This window comes from Lactuca virosa, chromosome 9 (genome assembly GCF_052849685.1).
Source record: "Lactuca virosa cultivar CGN04683 chromosome 9, Lactuca_virosa_CGN04683_v6, whole genome shotgun sequence".
NCBI lineage: Eukaryota > Viridiplantae > Streptophyta > Magnoliopsida > Asterales > Asteraceae > Lactuca > Lactuca virosa.
The window spans coordinates 244777395-244800576 of record NC_136434.1 but is presented as its reverse complement, the minus strand read 5'-3'; positions in this window follow the sequence as shown (position 1 = coordinate 244800576).

The window sequence follows — 23182 nt, the reverse complement described above, 5'->3', positions numbered from 1 at the left end:
TATTGACTTTAACATCCTTAGGTAAATTTGGCAGCTTTACAATCAACGCCCCTTCCTTTGGCAAAATAAACATATGGACCCTTTGGTAATGGGACTATCTCAGACTTAGCCTTTCTCTTTACCATTTGGTCAACCGGGTTGACTATGGCCAATCCCTTTCCATTGGGAAGAGAATGCTTTTTCTGGATTTCCAGTGTCACCATTGTCACTGTCCATAAAGTTTTTGGGAAGTTGATCTTCTAATCAAATTTGCTTTACTATCGTTCCAAATCATTGCTGATTCACCAGCACCAAGCAAATAGATATGATCATTAAGGTTCATGTCATAGTCTGTATCATAGTAGTCCCAAAGGAACTCACTATGTGACTTAGAAAGTGATTGAACATCCAACTTTCTCAAGACTTTGACACCTAACTCTCCCGGCTTGTCAATATGTGACTTCATCTCTAAGATGTGATCACACATAGACCTTGCTTGCCATTAGGGCTTGAGTGACCTTGAACTTGTGGGTTAGGGATAATAATTGGAGGAGGTGGAGGAAGAGAAGTATGACTTCCATGAGCCAAACTCGGGAAGTCATATTCATTAGGAAAGCTTGGTTTGGGAAGATCATTGTTGTCTAAACCAGACATCAACAATGGGAGAAATTCACGTAAAGTTGATTTAAGTCCTTAATATAACACCCAATATTATATATTAAGGCTAGGACCCAACAAACTATTTTATAACTTGGAAGAGGGATGCCGTAATCCAAGCTATAAAATATTTGAAGGTAGGTGAATGACGATTCACCAATTTCCACCAAGATAAACGAAATGTATTATTAGGTTTTAATTGGTTTTGAAACTCCTAGATTCTTTTGAGATTCATTGAACTTCTCAATGACATGTTTCAATCTCGAGTGTGCCCTTCAGGTTTTGTGACTGGGATGCCGAGGATCACAAAACAAGGTGTGAAGTAACCATGCAAATATACTTGGTACCCTTAATATTTACCCCTCAATCGATGTGCCGGTTAACCACACACGCTCCAACGATACTATGATAAACATTAAGTTACCCTTTGCCTACCTTGTTAAGTCCAGGTTAGTGTGCCGGTTAACCACACACGCTCCACTAACAGCTTAAACAAAGTGCAAAGTGTAATTTCATGGATTAGCACCTTATTCACATTTTCCTAAGTAACTAAGATTGGGAATTTATAAGTGTTTAGTTACTTAGTATTTATCATTATACTTATAATGAAGGGAGAATTATAGTCCTTGTCCTACCTGTTCGGCTAACGACCCTCCACCGGTCAAGGAAGCGGTGAGTGAGAGTGGACACCCATTAAACTGCCATTTTATAGGCAGTAACCTTATACCCCCTTTATAGACCGGCTTCGTGAATGAGGCCTACTAATGGTAAGACGACTTGCTCTTATACATGTAATATATTAAACTTTTAATATTATAATAGTATAAGGGTGTATTTTAGACATTTAAAATACTTGGTGGTTTAATCTATTAATTAAACTAGACTTTTAATTTAATTAAACTCAAACCATATATTTATGGATTAATAATACTCTTTTAATTAAACACTTTAATTAACTATTAATAAAGTCCATAAGAGTTAATTGAATTATTCAATAAAAATATCATAATTCCAATTATTAAATTCAAAATTAAAACCATTTAATTAATTGTTTAAGTTATGAACCGAAGAGTTTTAGAATTCAATTCTTTTTTTTTTTATCATAAAAAAACTTTTTCCAAATTCCAAAACTTGAGGGCAAGTTTTGTAACTCTTAAAAAACTTTTGGATTTCATAACTTATGGAGTTAAATACTTGTTTTATGATGAAACTTTTCATGTTCCATAACTTAAGAACAAGTTATGGAATTCTTTAAAACATTAAGACCAAGTTTTGTAACTCCATAAAAAACTTTAGATCAAACTTTTAAAACTAATAAAATAATCATATCATTTTATCTTTTACTAAATTTGACATAATTCAACCCATATAGCAAATGATTCAAATTTTACAAATAATTAGTTTTTCACAAAAACAAGTAATTATCTTAAAATTTGACAAACGTCATGTTTTTTTTTCTTTTTTTTCCAACTTTGAAAATAAAACATTTGCATCAATATAACAGAAAACAACCCATGGCTCTGATACCACTGTTGGGTTTTGAGCATTCTAACACTCCTATGGTGTACATGCAACCCTATAAACCTTGGATCTATGTTTTCTCTATTATACATGCAAATATTAACTATTCCAAGGTTTCATCCTAACTAGCATATTATGAAGCACCTATACTACAAAGTTCTAGTTAGATGACATACCTTTTGATGTAGCTTGATGTCTTCAAGCTTTAAGAGCTTAGCCCCAATAGTGTGGAAGCCTCAAATGGAATCACAAATCACCAAAACACCATGGAAGAACTTGAGAGAATATGTATGCACACTAAAATCGGCCCACTCTTATTTTCACACACTTGTACCAATTTTGTGAGCCAAGGACCCCTTTATATATTATGGAGGATTAGGGTTACATCCATGTAAACCCTAATACCCATGACCTTTCATTTACATAGGATCCATGGGTTAAAAGCTCCATGGACCAACCATGAAAGCTTAGCCCAACCTAAATGAACTTGACCCATTCCATATATATAAGAGTCCATATTTAATTAGTTCTTTTTGATCACTTAATTAATTCTAAATTAATTCTTGATCAATACTAATTAAATAATATGATTCCATATTAATATATTAGAACTTATAATATATTAATATAAATCATAAATATACTATTCTCAAAAGACTATCCATATAAATTGTGCCGGTGAAGTGCAACCCAAATGGACCATGCCGGGTCGGGTCAAGTACATACCAAATATAGTTATGGACTTAGACATTAATCAAACATAACCACCATCCTGAAAGTACAAGATTGGATGATTGAAATGGCTGAGACGATCCGCAAGGCTCAGTCCACTCATGGTGGTGAAGGTACATCCAAGGTCCCTCCAGTTCAAACTCCAACTCCAACTGTCAGAGATTCACAAAAAGACGGAACCGCCATCGAAGTTAGCTCTGCTCCTACCTTCGGATTCGACGATTTCGATCTTAATGAGGTAAATCAACCTAATCCGTCTGATGATGACTTAATGATGTTTGATGAAGAAGAAGAATCTAGTGGCTCTCACCATTCAACCTCCAAGCCCAAAGAGAAGAAGAAGAAGAAGAAGAATGTTGTGGCTAGAAAACAATTTATGAGTCTGCAAGCCAAAGTTGACCAGATCCTAGCTGCGGTCAAGCCCACTCAACCGTAACCTGAAGACTTGCCAGGACCGCAGTCACTGATTAATCGAATCGAACGATTGGAAACTCGTGAACGACTGGCTGCTGAGCGCATTTCCCTGAAAGTTGAAATGGGAATTCGATATCTCGACACAAGTAGACAAGCTGATCATAAGCACTTCATGGCTGCTGCGGAGCGCCTCATCTCTGAGGTATCCGCAATCAAGGCTGACTTACAAACTGCCATTGCGGATCAATCTACTCACTCCCAAAAGCTGATAGCAGAGACCCACACTGCTTATGAGTCCACCATCTCAGTCCTCCAATCTACCATCAACAGACTCCAACGCTCTCTCTCTCTTCAAATTTTCATGGCCCGGAGATTCTTCAACTGACAAAGGAGATTCATCGACTACTCTTTGACACTGCCATCCCAGACAATCAACAACTGGCTGATGTTCTTAAAGCCCAATTCCAGGAGGTATGTGTCAAAGTTGATGGTCTCAAACAATGGCTTGAGGAAGCCTGGGTGTTGCATTCCTCAAGAGGGGGAAGTGAGGAAGAAGACCATCATTCCAACACTCTTTCTCAGCATCAAAGTCCCCCCCCCCCCATCATAACTAAAACAATTCCCTCACCGCAACCATCTCCACATCAAACACCACCGCATCAAACACCACCGCATTAAACACCACCACATCAGTCTCCACCGCAACACAAAATCACTCAAGAAAGTTGCTCTGAGCGACCGGAGACTCCTCCCCACTTCAAAAATCTTGCATTCAATATGTCATCCGAACACTCCAACGACTCTCCCACAACAAAACAGAAGAAAGCAGATTGGAAAGCAGCCAAGTTTGATGAACTCATCTAGAGAGAGAACGGACTCGACATCACCATGGATGAATCTTTAATCAACTCTTGGATCAATCCCCACCGCAGACTCCTAGATGATGACTACAAACCATACCTTACCTATGCTGAACCCCCCTCTGATGGTTATTGGGATGTTCCAATCTCCCCAAATGCTAAATACTTCACTGTATTTGAGCAGTTCGACCGTAGCCTGTCCGATCAAAAAAGACTGCCTACAGAATTCGAAAGACTTAACTGTTTCTATGCCAAACATGCTTCTTCCATAGAGAAAATTTGGTCTAATGATAGACCATCCGCAGTCAAGAACTTCAAGCCCCGGAAATTCATGAAGGCTGACTTCATCCAATACACGCTTACCAGAAGGAATCAGGACTATGTCCGCACCCAAGCTGACTTCCCATGTATGAATCCAGAAGAAGTCTTCGTGATAGCAAAGGTGTTCAAAAACAAAAGCGATAATGTGAAATCTCTCCCAAATCTCTCCAAGTATGTGAAATCTCTCCCAAATCTCTCCAAGTATGTAAAATCTCTCCCAAATCTCTCCAAGTACCTTCTTAGTCTGGAATGCCTTATGAGGAACCCTGAACCTCTTGATAAGGAACCCTGAACCTCTTGTCCGGAAACCTTCTTAGTCCGGAATGCCTTCTAAGGAACCAAGAAGGTTCTCACTTCGGATTTTAGCAGGCTCCGGACAATCTCGCTTCGGATCGTCCTTAGTCCGGATTTCGCTCCTGCTTCGGAACTATCTCCTGACTCCGGAATGTGTGGGATGATCCGAAGCTCCAAGCTGAACCGGACAGCGTCGCGCCTATGGACCGGAAGCCTTGGCGCCATGGAACCTTCGCGTCTTCGGAAGGAGTGGCTCCGGACAAGTACCTGCTCCGGAATCTCTTGAAACCACTCCGGAAGTTAGGATTTGACTTCGGAACTCACCTAGTACCTCCGTAACCCCCTTGTACTCACTACGGAACCCTTGCAGGTTCGCATCCTTCTCCCGATTTTCGACCACTTTTGCTTTTTAAGCTCGTTTTTCATGATTCTCGCGTGGGATTTTCACCCAAACTTATATTTTGACATATAAGACCATATATATATATATATATATATATATATATATATATATATATATACTTATTTTAATCACATTTTGGGGGAAATATCAACTTAAGGACAATATCTAGTGGGTGAGATATTGAGATAGAGTGTTGATCTTTCCATGAAGTATGACTCAAGTTACCCCCATACCCACATAGGACAACCCTTAGTCACTATTCATCCATATCTTTCTTCCAACACTCCACCAGATCCTCTTCAACAAATCTACTCATTAGATTTTGAACCTTCACCTATAAAACCTCACCCATATCGTCCAAAGGAACACTTTTCCTCCTACCACCTTTCTCTCTAGAATTCGAGATCATTCCCAGGAAGCAATTGTTCCTACTTCACTCTTGGATCTTCAAGTCCTGAAGCTTTCTCCAAGTGTTCTTGACTTGGAAACGTCATTCCTCCAACATCCATCTCAGGGAACCCCTCAAGGTGAGTTCATACCCCCACATTTTCATGTTTTCTTCAAGTTTTAGGGGGAGAATACAAGTTAAAATACCAAAAACTTAACTAAACTCAAACATCAGCTTTCAACAGGAAAGTTTAGTTCCATTCACGGACTGTTTTGACCATCTTAAACTTAACATCTTTCAAAACTGCTTAATATGAAAATAGGTCAGGTTCCTACCTTTAAAATGACTACTTGCACATCTCCATACGATTTTTCTACAATTTATGGAAATTTTTACAAAACAGCCTATCATTTCAGAAACCACTTCGGACTAGTCTGTGAAGTTGGACATTTTCACACAAGTTAAAGGTCACCAAAAATCATGATAAAAATTATGAATAAAATAGACACGTTTTCTAGACCCTCAGAGTTTACGGATCTAAATTTCGACCTCTGATGATTTTTCTATAAAATTTTCCAATAGCAGGAACAGAAAAGTTAAAAACTATAAATAGTTAACAATCCTATTTACACCTTGTAACTTGCTGAGCAAGGTGTGTAGTATTATTTGAATACATGTTGCTGATAGTACACATTATTTACCTTAGTTTAAAGGTATGAATCATATACAAAGGAAATTCTACCATTACAAATAATTATAATAAATTATAATAAGTAAAGTTAAGTCTATTATACACCACGAACAAACATGCTAAACTATAATAGGTATAGTTAGGTTGCATATACAATACAAACCTTATGATAAACTATAATAGGTATAGTTTATGTTTCATTTACATTTCGAACTTATTACAAAAGGTTTTCATACAAAAGGGGTATATTACAAGGTACCGGGTTTTCATACAAAATGGGTACATTACAAAGTACTGGGTTTTCATATAAAAGGGGTACATTACAAAGTACTGGACTCTCATATAAACGGGGTACAAATAAAAAGTACCGGGTTTATACAAAAGGGGTACGTTACAAAGTACCGGGTTTATACAAAAGGGTACATTACAAAGTACCGGGTTCTCATATAAACGGGGTACAAATACAAAGTATCGGGTTTATACAAAAGGGGTACATTACAAAGTATCGGGTTTATACAAAAGGGGTACATTACAAAGTACCAGGTTTACACAAAATGGCTTTTATGATATTAAAACTACGTTTCATCTAGAATTGTTAGTCTTCAGCTATAATTGCTAAGTGTACATGTTAGGGTTATATACGAATTTAGTCGCAATCGACTTAGAATTGGTGGGCCCGCCTTACTTCCTGTACCTTGTTTGGTTGTGGACCTAGGGCAGACCCATTACATTCGACGATTTTTTTAACTTAAATTTTATATAACTTATAAACACTGGGTGATTATAGAAGGAATCTACGGGTATTTCTAGGGTACATTATTGCATAACATAGGATCTTTCTTTTCATACTTAATAAAGAAAATATTGAACTTTCTGGAATCATACTCTGTCACTTTTACAAGGAAAACGGCTTCTTTCTCAAATAAAACTCTTATGAACTCACCAACTTAATTGTTGACACTTTCTCAAAACTACTTTTATTCTCAGGAAATCAGTGAAACAGAAAATCAACAGCATTTTGAGGATGGGACGTTAAATCGTCAAACAGTTCATTTTGTCATCAAAATGTAATTGATTTTGAAACATGTAAACACATACTATGGTGTAACTTTTTCAATTATATTTATGGTGGTTATATTTACTTTGAGCACTATTATACTCGTTGTTGTGATACTATACATGAAGTCCTGCACCCCCGGACATTTTCGTCATCCTTGGTTCGGGGGTGTGACACCAATGAACTTTCAGTTTGACTATTTTGGGCCAAGGAACCCTAATTGGGATCTAATTAGACCCACATTCATAAAACTTTAGCATTTGGGCCATGTGGGCCTAAAATGGTTTATTTTATTCCTAATGTGCCATGATTGGCCACAACTAATTCCATTAGCCCTAATGGGTCGTAAACTACCTATTGGACTTCTATTGGGCCGTGAACCCTCCTAAGGGCCCAATGGGCCGAAAAATATTATTTGTGCTTCATAAATTCGAGTTAAGCCAAGAAAGGGCCCAAACCTTTTCTTTTCTTTCACTCTTTTCTCTCTGTCGGTCCAACAACAAGGATTAAAAAAAAGGATTTGCATGGAAAGAGGAGGTGACACCTCATTGTTATTTAAAGGATAACCAAGATAATTGCACATCATACATCTAAGCAAAATATTAGCGATGATGTATTAACCACTAGCCTCTTTCCTCCTTCCTCCTTATCTTCGGCCGAGAGAAGCAACATCACCACCTCATCTCATTCACTTTCCTAACATGTAACTCACTCGTCCTCCTCTCTAGAACCCAAAGAAAATCTCAACTTTTCCCCTCTAAAATCGTGTGTCCATGTGTGTATGTCCAAGAATTCTTCCACAAGATCACCTCTAGGTAAGTTGTAATCACATTCAAATGATTTGTTTCAAGTTGTCACCCATAAACACTCAATTTCATGTTCTAGCTTCCTAGAAACATTCAAGTTTCAAAAACTCTTCCTAAGAAGCACTCAAGACCGAAATCAACATTATCGACTCTCTTTCTTCACCAAAAACCGAATCCAAACCTCAAAGTGAGTTCATACCCCTTGTTTTTGGTTTTAATATGTTTTGGGGGGAGAATACAAGTTGCTTATGTGGTAGATCTATGTATTTATGCATGTTATGTGTGTTTTTCTTGATATAAGTTGTGAAAATGTGATGAAACACTATAGATCTCGAAAACCCTAACAAAAATTGCTGAGATTTGTGAGCTAAGCCACCTTATACAACATACTATGTAGATGAAAGTGTTAAACATGTGAAGTTTGATGAGAAACTAAACAAAATCATGAAAAAGGGCCATTTTTGACAAATAAACAAAAAGTTGAGACTTTTATGACACTTATGGTTTTACAAAGGCTAAAAGAGTCATACTTATATAAAAACGGGTTTATATGATATTCATGGTGTTAAAGGGGCCAAAAGTGTAATTTTTGCATAATGGTCCTTGATTTGGGCCTTTACGGTTTTTCTAGGGCCTAAATTGTAAAATCTCCATTTTTATGGATTAAAATGTCATTGAACAAAAATTTGAGCTAAATATGTAAATTTACGGATTTATGGGCTGAAAATGTCACTTTATTTGAATTTGGGCCTAAAATGTTATTTTTACAAAACTTGGGCCGAAAATGTCATTTTTATCAAAAATGGGCTGAAAATGTAAATTCTTATAATAAGGGGCCGAAAACAACAATATATATATATATATATATATATATATATATATATATATATATATATATATATATATATATATATTTGGGCCAAAAATGTCAATTTATATATAAGTGGGCCGAAAATGTCAATATTTATGGTTTTGGCCCGAAAATGAAAATTTTAACTAAAGTGGGCCAAAAATGTCATTTATTAGAATTAAGCCCATAAATGTAAACTTTTAGTCCTAAGGGACCTAAAGTATCAATCTTACCAAAAAATGTGCCTAAACTGTATATTTTCGGCTTAATGGGCCAAAAATGTCACTATTACAAAAATTAGGCCTTTGATATTATTTTGGTAAACAATCGAGCTTAAACAAACTAAGTTATAACAGACAAACTAAATACATCGATTTACATGTTTATTGGGTCTAATACTTACATTACATGTTCATTGGGCCTCAGTGGTCCATTTGCATGCTTATTGGGCCAGGATATAACTCATACGCTTAGTGGGCCTTAGCTGTCCCTCTACATATCTATTGGGCTTCATACATTCACATACATACTTTTGGATTTTAAAAACTTAAAACATACACGGAAACATTATAGATAGTGTAATACAATACTCGCGAACATAGTTAAGGATCTAGTGAGACATGTCAGTTTACACCTTTGAGTGTACAATCGTAGTCTATAGTTATAATCAGAGTCTCCTGGAGGGAGAACGGGAGTTTGTGTATAGATTTATACGGGGATGACACCCCTACACCTTAGTTGTTCGCTACAGCTAGACTAGGCCAGTCTAGGGCGACAAACCTTACATTAATCAAACCGGCGCCTGAAAACGCCAAGACAGGCGAATTAGTCATTATCAAGCATGGTTATAACGGCTTCAAGGAGCTAGTTACTTTTCACGAATTAAACAAACTCACCATCAAAAACCGATATCCACTTCCACGAATTGATGATCTATTTGACCAGCTTCAAGGAGCTAGTTACTTTTCAAAAATAGATCTGAGATCCGGTTATCATCAACTCAAATTCCGAGATGAGGACATTTCTAAGACCGCTTTCCGAACTCGATACGGTCACTACAAATTCGTCGTAATGCCCTTCGGTCTAACAAATGCCCCCGCTGCATTTATAGACCTCATGAATCGAGTCTGTCACCCATTCCTTGATAAATTCGTCATCATTTTCATCGACGATATTCTCGTGTACTCTCGAAGTGAAGAAGATCATAGCCAACACCTTTGAAAGATTTTAGAAACCCTATGGGCTGAAAAGTTGTACGCGAAACTCTCCAAGTGCGAGTTCTGGCTCCGCAGTGTGAACTTCCTGGGCCATGTAGTCAGTCAGGAAGGAATACATGCGGACCCCTCCAAGATCAAAGCAATCGAAAACTGGGCAATTCCGTCAACGCCAACAGAAGTTCGCCAATTCTTGGGTCCTGCAGGCTACTACCGAAGATTCATTCAGAACTTTTCCAAGATAGCCAAACCCCTCACCACGTTAACCCAAAAGGCGTACCCTTCAAATGGAGCGAAAAGCAAGAGTTTGCCTTCCGAACCTTAAAGCAAGCCCTCTGTAGTGCTCCAATGCTATCCTTATCGGAGGGAACCGAAGACTTCATAGTTTACTGTGATGCTTCAAATCAAGATTTAGGTTGTGTCCTCATGCAACGAGAGAAGGTAATTGCTTATGCATCCAAACAACTGAAAACGCATGAAGTAAATTACACCACGCATGATCTAGAATTGGGGGCGGTGGTCTACCTCTATGGTACCAAGTGCACCATCTTTACAGACCACAAGAGCCTCCAGCACATTCTAAATCAAAAGGAGCTAAACATGAGGCAGCAAAGATGGGTTGAGTTGTTAAACGATTATGAATGTGAGATCAAATATCATCCCGACAAGGCTAACGTGGTAGTTGATTCCCTGAGCAGAAAGGAATATTCAAATCGTCGTGTGAAGACTCTGTCAATCACCATCCAATCTCATATGGCTTCACAGATCAAGGAAGCTCAATTGGACGCATTGAAGCCAAAGAATGTCGCTAGTGAATCGCTACGAGGAATGGAGAAGGAGCTTGATGTTAAAGACGACGGAACCCACTACTTCATGAATAGAATATGGGTCACCAAAATTGGGGGATTCAGAGAGATAGTCATGCATGAAGCCCACAATACGCGATATTATATTCAACCGGGATCAGATAAAATGTATTTGGATATCAAGCGGCAATATTGGTGGCCTATATATGAAGGCAGAGATAGCCACTTTTGTGGGCAAGTTCCTTACTTGCTCCAATGTGAAAGTAGAATATCAAAAGCCTTCGGGACTACTACAACAACCAGTGATACCCGAGTGGAAATGGGAAAGGATTACTATGGACTTCGTGACCAAATTGCCAAAGACAGCAGACGCATTGGATGCTATCTGGGTAATTGTCGATAGATTGACAAAATCCGATCATTTCCTGCCAATAAAAGAATCCTACAAGATGGAAAAGCTGACCCGAATCTACATCAAGGAGGTCGTGAAACTCCATGGAGTGCCTGTATCTATTATCTCGGATCGAGATAGCAGATTTACTTCAAGAGTTTGACAATCTCTTCAGAAGGCAATGTGAACACAGCTAGATATGAGCACCACCTACCACCCACAGACGGATGGTCAGAGTGAGCGTACCATCCAGACACTCGAGGATATGCTCCGAGCTTGCGTGATTGACTTCGGAAAATAATGGGATGCCCACTTACCTCTGATCGAATTCTTTTATACCAACAGTTACCATACGAGCATCAAGGTTGCTCCCTTCGAGGCTCTTTATGGTCGTAAATGCAGATCGTCCCTATGCTGGGCCGAGGTGGGTGACACTCAACTAGCAAAAGGGCAATCGCCAGACAGTGCTCTTACAGGACCCGAAATCATTCGTGAAACAACCGAGAAGATAGTCCAAATCAAAGCTCGACTTCAGGCATCGCGAGACTGACAGAAGAACTTTGCTAACAAGCGGCAGAAGCCGCAAGAATTTCAAGTTGAGGATCGCGTGCTGTTAAAGGTCTCTCATTCGAAAGGAATAATTTGATTTGGGAAAAGAGGAAAATTAAACCCGCGGTACATTGGACCTTTCGAGATTCTTGCCCGGATTGGTCCAGTGGCTTACAAGCTGCAGCTCCCCGTCGAGCTCAGCAACGTACACCCAGTGTTCCACGTCTCAAATCTGAAAAAATGTCTATCAGATGAAACCCTTGTCGTCCCTTTGGAAGAGTTTGATCTAAACGAGAACCTCCTGTTCGTTGAACAACCAGTCGAGATTATGGATAGGGAGGTGAAGCGTACAAAGCAAAGTCGCATCCCGATCGTGAAGGTTCGTTGGAGCGCAAAACGCAGACCGGAATTCACGTGGGAACATGAAGACCAGATGAAGCAAAAGTACCCTCACTTATTCCTTCCTTCACAATCCTAGTTTTCAAAAGAATTTCGGGACAAAATTCCCTCTAACGGGGGGATGATGTCACAACTGGCAATTTTAGCTAGGAAATTCTATTCCTGTGTAACCATTCAACAATTGTAAAATGTATACGTTAAGTAAATCACACTCAATGCCCAGTTAGATTCATCAATTATATTCATCAAAGAGTGTGAAGCCCTAAGATCCATGGTTTAAGTCCATTTTGGACTAGGAGTTCCTTATTGGGCCTAATGGACCAATAAGCACCCAATTCAACTTTATTGGACTTAGAGGCCCTAATTGGATCCTAATTGGACCCAATCCATAAATCTAAAACATTTTGGACCTAGAATGATTAATTCTAACCCTAATGGGCCTTATTGGGCCATAACTAACCCAATTAACCTTAGTGGGTCATAAGCCCATTCTTTTACTCTAATTGGGCCGTGAATGCTTCCAAGAGCCCAATGGGCCGAAAAACCTTATGTTTAGGATCCAAATGTCTTAGCTAAAGTTAATGGGCCCAAACTACTCTATCATTTTCTCCTTGGCCCAAAATATTGGCCCATGTATAAACAAAAAAAGAGAAGAATTAGAGGGGGGTTTGACTTTGGAGTGCCACCTCCATAAAATCCAACATACATCTAGGCTTTCAACCACCATACATCCATGCTAGTCACTTCACCACCTCTCTTCCCCTCTATTCTTCTATCTTCGGCCGAGAGCCAAAACACACACACACACACACTTTTCAAAATTCTCTCCAAACATCTCTAAAAATCATCCTCTCCCTTCCTTCAACGAATCTCGAAAATTTAGCTTGGGTTCAAGGATCTTCATCAAGTGTTTTCAATCTTTGGTAAGTGTTATCAAACACAAACATCTTCTTTCATTTCAACATCAAGAACTCTTTCTTACAAAGCTTTACTCCATGATCACCTTAGAAACTCCTTAAGTTCGAAATCTACTCAAGGAAGCTTGCTAGGACCAAAAATCTTCTTCATTTCTCTTCAAAACCGAAACATCAAAGCAAAGGTGAGTTCATACCCCCTTGTTTTCGGTTTTCATATGATTCTTGGGGGAGAATACAACTAAAATGTGTAGATCTATGTGTTATATGAATGTTTTGTGTGAATCCTTAGTTTATTTGGTAAAAATGTGTTAGATCTTAGTGAATCTCGAAATTTTAAGTATTATGTAACAAAGATCTAAGAACTACAACACTATATATATCATATTATCAAGCCAAAGGTGAACACATGTCTAAGATGCAAAAGAATTCAACAAAAACCTTGTTAAAGGTCAAAATTGTCAAGAAAACAAAAGATAAGGGTAAAAAGTGAAAATTCTGTTTTCAAAAAGGTCAAACAGGTCCTACATGTATAAAAAGGTATTTCTATGCTAAACATGCTTTTTACAAAATTGGGCCAAAAATGTAAATTTTTGCAAACAAGGGGCTGCAAATGTAATTTTCTGCGAAACAGGGTTTTAAATGTGAAAGTATAACATTTTGGGTCAAAACTGTAAATTTACAGACATTTGGGACAAAATTGCAAACTTTTATAAATTATGGACTAAAGTGTCATTTTTACAAAACTTTGGGCCTTAATTAAAGATTTGAGTATTATTGGCCAAAAATGTCATTTTTACAAAAATGAAAGCTTTTATTATCAATCTATTAAAGCCTCGAACTAAAACAAACAATCAAATCAAACGAACGAACGAAATACGTCAAAAACTATTATTTTGGGCCCAATATTCACATTTCTTGGCCATTGGGCCCTAAGGGCCGAATTGAGTGTGAAATGAGCCCAATGTTTTCCATGACATGTTTATTGGGTCTTGTGGCCCACTTACATGTTAATTTGGGCCTAAGTTATGGATTACATGTTTATTGGGCTTTTGTGGCCCATTGATATGCATATTAGGCCTAAATTACCCTTTTACATGTGATTGGGCCTTTGTGGTGAAATTTCATACTAATAGGGCTTGGAATGGAAATTTCTTGTGTTAGTAAGCCGTAATGATACCCTTATGTAATCATAAAACTCCGTAAATTTATTCAAGTACCTTTCGAATACAAAAACATCTCACAAATACGTAAACATTAAACATAATACAAAAAGAGGTTAAGAATCTAGTGAGACTTGTCGGTTGGCACCACTGAGTGTACAATCGTAGCCTGTAGTTATAATAAGAGTTTCCTGGTAGGAAAGCGGGAGTTTTTGTATAGATCTATACGGGGTGACCCCCCACGCCTTAGCTGCTCGCTACAGCTAGACTAGGCCAGTCTAGGGCGACAACATCCTTAGCAAGACCGGCATTTGAAAAAAATACCAAGACGGGCGACCTAGTCGTTATCATGCATGGTTATAACGGCTCATATAGGGATTCAATACCAAAAGTAAACTTTCGAAGATAAACTCTTTTATTGTGCCAATACAAAACTACTTATTTAACGATATAAGAATTTAGACATTGTTATAAAACAGAAAATATCGGATTTTCTGGGGGAAATTATTCATATACATTTATCATTTATTCACAATACAATGAAACTAAACTACTCTTTTATAAACTATAACTATGTAATTCACACATTCATTTATACTTGATTTTCACAATATTTTCAGACATTTTACAGAAAATATCGGATTTTCTGGGTTTTTATGAAAGATACAAAGACTTTTACTCAAACATACTTATGAACTCACCAACATTATATATGTTGACCGTTTTCAAAATAACTTGTATTCTTAGGTAATCGTTAAGCTGGAAGATATGAAAGTGTGTATGGTTTTGTTTTATGTAACAACACTTATCGTACTTTTAACAATTAGAACTTATGGATTTTATCAATGTACTTGATGTAAACAATGTCATTTGTATTATGTAATGTTGGTGATGATCGTGTTATGATTCATGTATATTTATTGTGATGATTATTCATTTGTTAGTCACACTAGCCCCTGGACGTTTCTGCCGTCTGGTTCGGGGGTGTGACAGGTTGGTATCAGAGCAATGTTTATAGTGAACTAGCATATCTAACCATACATGATATGCAACTATAAACACAATGGGACTGAATAACTCTGAACAAAACAAAAAAAAACAAAAATCTCACACTTATGTGCGCATACTAGGATAATAATCTAACAACATCTAATAAAAGCTTTTGGAGGAAATTGAACACTATGAATAAACCTGGGCAGTTATGTAATCATATTAGGGATAAATATAGCCCGATCAACAATATTTATTCAAAATATGACCAACATGTGTTCGGGAGTAATCATAGCGGGAAAAGAATCCAAAATTCTACCTTACTCTCCAAAACTATAAGGGACCCGAAAGAGGCCGTTGTCGAACCACCTACCGATAAGGCACACCAGGACCACCCTACTCCGCTAGTGGATCCCATTGATGAGGATCGTTCTCCGGAGGAAGAGGTCGCCACACATCGGCGGCAGCTGTTTGCTATGGAGGCACGAGCCGTGCAAGCTGAGCAGGAGAGGGATGAGGTCAGCGGAGAAATGACCGAGATGGCTCAGTTATTGGCACAACATTTTGGGATATGATTTCGCTACTACCTTTAGACATTTCTCAGGATTAGTGTACCTTATTAGTATTAGGTTTCCCTTAGGCGTACTATGCTATGTACTACCGACTCTATGTTTAAGTGATTACACTACTCACAGGGTCGTTATGCTGCCAGATTTTATATTTTCTCATGTACTGCATGCCTTTTGGCAAATTTTCATGTATAAAAACTATTAGTATTAATGAAAATGCTTTATGTTTTATCATGACGTTGTCATCTACTATGTGTTTTATTTTCCTTGTTTTAATGTTAATGCATGAAAGTACTTAAATACACACACTATGCCCCTAGTCTATACGATCACAAACACACAAAACGATAGGCACTCAATATCTTTCCATTCCATGACAGAAAGATGCCTCAAAGACCCACCCGTGGAAACAACGCAACACCGACCCCACCTGAGATAAACTCAATTGCATTCCAGGCAGTAGTGTCTGATGCTGTCACTGCAGCACTTGCGCAGATACGCAGTGGAAACAACGGAGAAGGCAACGGGCAAGGAGCCGGAAGCACCAATCAAGGGACAAACCACGGATCCGCACGAGCATGGACCTACAAAGATTTCGCCAACGCCAAACCTCGGACCTTTAATGGGGAAGGAGGCGTAATAGCTCTAAAGAGATGGATCAAGAAGGTAGAATCCGTCTTCGAAATCTGCGGATGTACGGATGAGTGTAAGGTTAAGTTCGCAGCCTGCACGTTCATTGAACAAGCCCTTTCCTGGTGGAATGGCCATGTGGAGGCCATGACACTCCCGGTGGCAAACATGATGCCCTGGGAAGAGCTGAAGGAAATGTTGTTAACGGAATACTGTCCTAGAGGTGAAATTCAAAAGATGGAACAAGAGTTGTGGAACCTCACAGTTCAAAACTCCAACATCGACGCATACATATCCCGGTTTAGCAAGCTATCTCTTCTGTGTCCCGGGATGATCACCTCAGAAGGGAAAAAGATTGAGAGGTTTATCTGGGGACTGACTGCACCTATCTAAGGGAATGTCATTGCGGCAAACCCTGAGACGTTTGATAGCGCCAAGAGACTGGCCAAGAAACTATACGATCATGGCAATAAGAAGGGTGCCAAGACAGTGGAAACGAGCGTTAAGAAAGAAGAAGAGAACAAGAAAGGGATAAACAACAAGAGAAAGGGAAAGCAAAACTCGGAATCATCTAAGAAGCAATAAACGGTGTTGGTCCATGCTACAACACAAGCTACCACCACACCACATGCTCCAGCCTCATCCACGCCAAATGCTTCAGAGCAGTATTTAGGAGTTCTTCCCAAGTTTAACAAATGCAACTTCCACCATCATGGATGTCACACCCCAAAACCGGAACGGCGGAAACGTTCTGGGGCGGAGGACGTCATGTTTAGTATCACAAGACATGCATCATAGTAAGAAAGTAATAAACAACCATTTCATTAGAAAAAAAGTGTTTACAAAGTATGTGATTCACATAATATAGAATACATAGCAATTAACAAAAAGACATGAAGCCATACTGCTCCATCTTCTGAATCCTAGTGTGCGAACCTGTCTACTGGTCTCCTGAGAATACAAGTTATTTTGAAAGCGTAGATCAGCATTTAAGCTGGTGAGTTCATAAGATTTAAGTAATGTAGTAAGTTGTAAGAAAGTTGTAGAAAGTTATAGTAAGTGGTAGTAAGTTCTGTTTAGAAAAGTTTGCCTGTTCCTCCAGGAAATCCTATATTTTCTGCTTTGATGAAAGTTAAGTAAAAATGACTCTACAGTCCTTTCTATGAGTATTAAATGGATACAAGTTATATAAAACCCAGAGTAAACAGGCAATCGGTTGTGTATATCTGCCCTAAGCCCACAACCAACCAAGGAACAGAAAATGAGGCGGAAGACACACATCCCATTGTTTGTTAGATCATCGTTGTATATAACCCCTGCGTATTCACTCGGTACTCACGGAGTTAACTGTAATAGTTCCTTTATATTTGATGAAAAAATCCTTTAAGAAAACCCTTATTTCTTATAATAAAATGATAACCACAGTAGTTCCTTCTATAATCACTTACTTTATACTAGTTATATATAATCTAATATCGAACAGATAGTTAATTGTGTGAATCTGCCCTAAACCCACAACCAAACAAGGAACAGGGAATGAGGCGGAAGGCACACATCCAACTACCGATCAGATATTAATTATATATAACCCTGGTGTATAAACTAAGGTATTATAGAATTAACCACCTAAGGTCCTTTAAGTTTTACTGGTTTAATAAAATGGATAAAACCCTTTACTGGTTAAGTTTCTAGTTTTGAATACCAAAAGTTCTTTATTTGAAAAGTACGTTTTGTACTAGAAAACGGTGCATTGAATTAGTGTCTTATGACCTGACCCATACATGGTACACCTTATGATTGCTTGGTGTATACAGAACATATATATAGCTAAGCTCGGATAAATAGTAGGCTGGGTGTATCTGCTCTAAGCCCACAACCAAACAAGGAACAGGAAATGAAGCGGAAAGCACACATCTTACTACCTATCGGACCCGATTAATATATATCCCTGAATGCATACACTAAGGAACCATAAAGTTAGCATTATAGGTCCCTTCCTACTGAATGTACTAGACTCGACTGTTCTGTGTGTCGTTTGTAAAATGTAAGTTTTCCCTAGTTTATAACTATCTTGACTCGAAAATAGTTTGTATTAGCTTTCAAGTGGAACTGTCACTTACTGAAAGTAATGGGAAATTATAAGTACACAGTTGTCTTTTGAATTGACATCCTGTAGTACTAATTACCATAAAATATGTTTGTTTTATTAAGGTCATAATGTGGGGAATAGTACCCATACTATACGCTCTCCCTGCAAGAGATTCTGGGGACCAAACACGACTTCCGCAAACAAATTGCTAGGTCGTGCAGAATTCACATTAATATTATGTGATAATGTATACCCAATTTTACTATCACCTTTTGTTTAGAACAATGAGTTAGTGATTCATTGGTATAATTAGATCCTGTATTGTTCTCATGGTATAGCATCTTAGTATGTTCGTTCTGTTATAGTGTATAGTATGTTCGTTCTGTTATAGTGTATAGTGTGTCTCTGATGTATTGTATCTACCTCCCTGTTTCTCTTTATGTTATCCTGTATTGTATCTACCTCCCTGATTCTCTTTAAAGTATGTTCTAGCATCTAGTATGAACTGAACCTCAAAACTATACCCCATATAGTTTACTAGTATTTTACTTAAACTGTTATTGAAAAGACTCATTTTACCACTAAGTTATGCTTGTACTTTAAAAATAGAGTTTTGTTAAACTATAAAGTAACATAACTTTTAAAAGAAGTTTTGAAATGTTTTGACTACTTATTAATGACATAAGTAATCTTTTGGAAAATGTTTATAACAAACAATTACATAATTATCATTGTGTTTAACTTGTATTCCCCCCTTAAAAGCATTTAAAACAGTTTAAAAGATTGATTACGGGGTATGAACTCACCTTATGTGGGTGATTCAAACGAATATGCGCGTAAGGATGAGAAGTTCCACGAATGAAGTCCCGAGACACAAACGAGTCCTAAATGACATATAAGGCATGTATTGGCATGAATATAGTGTTCAGATGCAAACACATGCAAGGAAACACCCTTAGGGACTAGGAAACACTTGGACCAAGTGTTAGAATGACATGTGATTCATCAAAGGGGAGTGTACGGCCACTAAGTGGAGTTTACGGTCAAGGTGTTTACGACCCTATGTGTTTACGGCCCTAGGGGTTTACGGCCCTATGTGTTTACGGTCGTAAACACATGAAGTTTTGTGCCAAAGGGGTGTTTACGGTGTATGGTTTACGGCCAAGGGAGTTTACGGTCGTAAACTCCTGGAGATCATCCTCAAATCGTTTCTTCCAGGTGTTTAGACTACTGATTCTACTAGATAGCAAGTGTAGTGAAGGAATACTCACCTTTAGAAGAGTTTGGGGTGTTCACGGCCACCAAGAACAAGTGTGTGTTCTTGGTGTTCTTGGTGAAAGTTGAAGATCTTGCCAAAAGACGTTTTCATGGATGAATTCAAAGGTGATTCAAGAATAAGAGATGTATTAACACATAGATGGAAGGAATCACTTACATTTTGAGGGTTTTGAAGCAAAATCCTATGATACGTGAGAGAGTTTTCGAGTTCCAAGCTTTGGAAATGACAAAAGTGAAGAAAATGGCCCAAGCTTCTTCATACTTATAGGCTAGATTTTTCGGCCCTGGTTGAGTTTACGGCCGTAAACTCATGTGTCTTGGCTGTGAACTCCTTTTTGGTGGTGCTAAGGCTTAAATGTTGCACAGTGTCTCTAGCAGGTACATTCTAACACTCATTCCTCAAGTGTACCAGGCTTAAAACCCAATAGAATGACCCTTAACCAGGCTAGACGACAAAAATATTTCAGGTTGTCACATCATCCCCCCGTTAGATGGAATTTCGTCCCGAAATTAGCTTTCTTAGCAGTACTACTGGGGTTGCGCTCCTCTGATTGGCAGAATGCCCACTCGTAGACCTGGCAACTTTGCCCTACTGTTCATGATAGGATTCATACTCGGTCCATCTACCATTACCTCGTGTATACAAGTCGTATATAATTAGGATTAGTAAGACGGTCGAATGTGTGACACTGCCCCAGGTCCACAACCAAACAAGGAACATGACATAGGGTGGAAACACACATACTAGATCTGCATAATCATAATCATATACTACGCTCACGTATACACTTAATAGTGATAGGTGGGTTGTATTCGTACTTAGCCTATGTGCTTGAACTTGGTCTACTGGATGAGTGGTATTTCGGAAAGGTCTGCGGACATACGACGGCAAGGCTTCGGAGGATAAAGTACTCTTCGCACGAGTACTTCGGGTTTTAGAATACGAAAGACAAAACTAAGGTCTGGTTCGGACTGTCGTTACGAATGATGAAGGTTTCGTGAACTTGACGGTCGAGACGATAGGAACATATGAACTTAGTATGGTGAGGACCACGCCAACTCATGATGAAAGATAGTAACGAACTCTTTACTGAACAAAGTTTTGGCCGATTTGAAAGAAATGTATGTTATACGATGATGTACTGCCTAGTGTGCTCGAAAATGTACTCTTTGTAAATGTTCTAGTGCTTTCTGTTTTCCTCTTGATGTTAACACTTCTACGTATCGTACCGCGATGTGCGCATACATACCACGAAAGTGCTTTGTTATCTAGAATCGATACTTAAACTACGATCCTCCTTGGTACCACTACAATCGCGTTGAATATACAAGTTATGAATAATTAAGATGAATTGGACGGTCGACTGAGTAACTCTGCCTCAAATCCACAACCAAACAAGGAACAGGAATTAAGGCGGAATCACTCACTCTAAGTCTGCAAAATTTTAGCTATGCACAACCCTAACGTACATACTAAGCCATCATAGCTTCTCAGAACGAATCTCTTAGTTCTTTTGAATATTGTGACCTACTTCATTAAGTGAGTTATTATAATTACTCTTAAATGTTATCCCCAAGTTTTAATCTTATATAAATATAAATTAATTTTCAAAAATAATTACTGGGTCGAAAACGTACCACTGCTCGCTGGCGACTCCGAGGTCGATTCTCCTGCGGTGATCATTACAATTCGTCCATCCGCTCCTGAGTTCTTTGTTATCGGGCAGTCCTCCTGGTAGTGTCCTGTCTCACCACAGCTATAGCAGGCTTGGTTTTCTTCAACTCCGGGGCTTGGGAGATCGGTTGAGCCGGTGCCCTGCAGAAACGGACTGTGTGTCCCTTTCTGTGGCAGTTCAGTCACTGTATTTCCCGACATACTCCATTGTGGTGATAGTTGCACTTTCCACACTTCGGGAGGGTTCCAGCATATCGACTGGTAGGTGCTGGAGTAGCAGGTGTTGTGACAGCGTACATAGTACTCGTTTGTTCCTCCTGGGGGGTGTCCTGTGTTGTTCGCTTCTTCTTCCTCTTGTTCCCCGACTTCTGGCTATTGTCCTATTCCCTCGATGGCTCGGGAATGGGGACTCCCACGCCATGACGAACTCCGTGGTCGATGAGTCGTTGAGCCAGGCGCTTAGCACTATCGAATGTGGCTGGGTTAGAAGACAGCACATCTCCTTGGATCGGGGCAGATAGACCCCAGATGTATCTTTCTATATTATTGCTCTCCGTGGTAACCATCCCGGGGCATAGAGCTTCTAGGTCGTTGAACCGGTCAGTCTAGGTCGCTATGTCTGAGCCGACCATCGTGAGCTCCCACAGTTCTTGTTCCAGCTTTTGAACTTCGCCCAATGGGCAGTATTCTTCTAGCATTAACTCTTTTAGGTTTTCCCAACCTATTGAGTTAGCCACTGATAGGGTCAGTGACTTAACATGGCTGCTCCACCATGTCAGGGCTCTGTCAGAGAAGGTGCAGGCAGCAAACTTCACTTTGCTCCCTTCAGGGCACGAACAGATTTCGAAGACCGAATCTGTTTTCTCGAACCATCGCATCAGAGCGATGACTCCACCATTCCCATCGAAGGAATTGGGTTTGCAGTTCATGAAGTCTTTATACGAACACTCCTTTGGGTGTCCATGAGTAACTCCGGGGTTGGTTAAGTGGGTACCGCTACCAGATCCGAGGGTACCACTTTTACCGAAGTGAGCTAGAGCAGTTGCCACTGCGGAGGATATAGCTGCTTGAAGAGCAGCAGGATCGAATTGCGGAGGTGGAGTTGGAGTTATCGGAGTATTACGTATATTTGATCTGCGAGGAGGCATCTTTGCTAAAAGAATACAAAGATGATACGGAATAAGTCTAAAGCAATGGACACAAGTCGAATGCTGAAAGGACAAGGTTATCCTAGTTCTGGGTGTATCGGGTCCTGACATCCACGGGTTCTAGAATTAATTCATAATAGAGTCTATACCTAATAAACTTTATGAATTTGAAATGGCTATCCTCGAATGAATATATGTTACCTGAATAACTGTTACCAGCTGCATGTAAGAAAATAATCCTAACACATAATGTGAGCAGTGTTTCCACTAACTCATTAGGTTAACAAGATTATTATTTATTAGTGTTTCCTCATGAACTTGCTCTCGTTCCTCCTAGACTCTTCTGTTGTCTACTATGAGGAAGTGGTTACATCTATCTGGGTTTGTCGTGCGA